Here is a 2383-nt window from a genome sequence, read left to right as displayed (position 1 = left end):
TGCTGCTTTGATCGAGGCGGGACTTAGGGCGGCGTCTACGCCGCCGTTTTGGTTGTTTATCGGCAGGATTATCCTCTGCCACGTCCCGTTGTTCCTCGTTATCGCTTCCCTTTGGGGTGTCCACCATATGTATGTCATGTGATGAGGTGGCCTTCCAGTGCCCTGTAGGCACTGGTTCTTGATTGTCTCCAGCATCGTTGTCCATACCATTGATGTCTTCGGAGTTGTAGTTTAGCACGTCGGTTAGATCGTCGACGGTGGCTACGAAGTGGGTGGTGGGTGGGCTCTGTATTTCTTCATTGTCCGCGTCCCGACCATCCTGGCCGTAGTTCGGCCAGGGCTCTCCGGATAGCGAGAGATGCTTTAGCGAATTTAAGATATTGCCGAAGGGTGAGTGCTGAAAGGTGTCCGCAGCGGTGAATTCCATGATCGGCGCCCAATCGGATTCGACTGGCAGGGGCGCAGGAGGTTCGGAGTCCGGCAGGGGGTCTGGCACCTCGGAGTCATGGGCTTTATGCGGGACAAGGTAAGTGTTCGGCTCCATCACCGTGGAAGTTGCAGCTCCCGAGGCGGTGTCCAGCCATCCGTCCTCGATCCGTGCGATCAGCTCCGGACTATGGGTCGGAGCGGATTCGTGTGCGGCCTCCAAGGTGCTGTCCGGCGGCAGAGTTAGGTCGTGCCCGTCGTGGCAGCGCGGTACGCTTGGCTGTGGCTCAGATCCATCAAAGATCAAGTCCCCGCGGATATCGGCCGTGAAGTTTAGGCTTCCAAACCTGACCTGACGGCCAGGGGCGTAGCTTTCGATCTGCTCCAGATGGCCAAGTGAGTTGGCCCGCAGTGCGAAGCCGCCGAATACGAAGATCTGTCCGGGGAGAAAAGTCTCACCCAGGACTGTGTCGTTGTCGATTGAGGAGGCCATCAAGCCTATCAGTGACGACACAGAGGAACTCTCAATGAAAGCACCAGTGTCGGTGTCAAAACCAGCGGATCTCGGGTAGGGGGTCCCGAACTGTGCGTCTAGGCGGATGGTAACAGGAGACAAGGGACACGATGTTTTACCCAGGTTCGGGCCCTCTTGATGGAGGTAAAACCCTACGTCCTGCTTGATTGATATTGATATTGTGGATGTTTACAAGAGTGGATCTACCACGAGATCAAGGAGGCTAAACCCTAGAAGCTAGCCTATGTATGATTGTAATGGTTGTTGTTGTGTCCTACGGACTAGAGCCATCCGGTTTATATAGACACCGGAGAGGGCTAGGGTTACATAGAGTTGGTTACAATAGTAGGAGATCTACGTATCCGTATCGCCAAGCTTGCCTCCCACGCCAAGGAAAGTCCCATCCGGACACGGGACGAAGTCTTCAATCTTGTATCTTCATAGTCTTGGAGTCCGGTCGATGATGATAGTCCGGCCGATGATAGTTCGGCTGATGATGGTAGTCCGGCTATCTGGACACCCCCTAATCCAGGACTCCCTCACTGCAATTATCATGGCGGATCAAACAAAGTCATATTTGTCTGCGGTCTTGAGTACTTTGCCGATGATAGTTATGCAGATATAAGGATAGCATAATATTATGAAGGTATATAAGCCATCACTGCAATTATCATGGCGGATCAAACAAAGTCATATCTTAGTGCACGATTGTAACGCCCCGGATACAACTTTCCATATTCATAACTCCAACTCTTTCCTTTTCCGGAGATGCTATATGATATTTCCTTTATGGTTGGGTTTTATCTGTTGTTTTGCATTTTGTTCTTGTTATGCATCTCATCTCATAGCATCATGCGCATTGCACCGGCATCGTTTTCATAAAACTTGCATCCGTTCGGGTTTCCCCGATTCTCTCCGTTGTCCGTTCTGAGCCAGACACACTTGCACGCGCCCGCGGCACCTCCGAAATATTATTTTATAAGTGGCATAGAAATATTCTCGGAATGGGTTGCAACTTGTCGTGCAGTCTTATTATAGTGTAGACAGGCCGTCTGCCAAGTTTCATCGCATTCGGAGTCCGTTTGATAGCCCAACCGTCATCCGTAGCGGCACCGTTGCCGGTTTAATCGTCGGACGTTTCGGCTTTCGAAACTACCGCCGGGCCTCTCTCTCTCTTCTATCCACTCAGCCCAACCTCTCTTCACAGCCCACCTAGGCCTGCCAACCCCCCTCGCGATCAGATCCGTCGGATTTCGATCGGAGGCTCCAAACCCCTCCTAACCCCCTCTAACCCTAGCCCCCTGCTATATATGGACCTCCTAGTCCATTTTGGGCAGCCCCTAGCCCCCCACCTACCTCTAGCCCTCTCCCTCCTCCATTTCCGCGCCCCCAGCCTCCTCCCGCCACTTGGCGCCGCCGCCACCACTTCCCAGCCAACCAACG

Source organism: Triticum dicoccoides, chromosome 2B (genome assembly GCF_002162155.2).
Source record: "Triticum dicoccoides isolate Atlit2015 ecotype Zavitan chromosome 2B, WEW_v2.0, whole genome shotgun sequence".
Classification (NCBI taxonomy): Eukaryota; Viridiplantae; Streptophyta; class Magnoliopsida; order Poales; family Poaceae; genus Triticum; species Triticum dicoccoides.
This window is presented reverse-complemented; position numbering follows the sequence as displayed.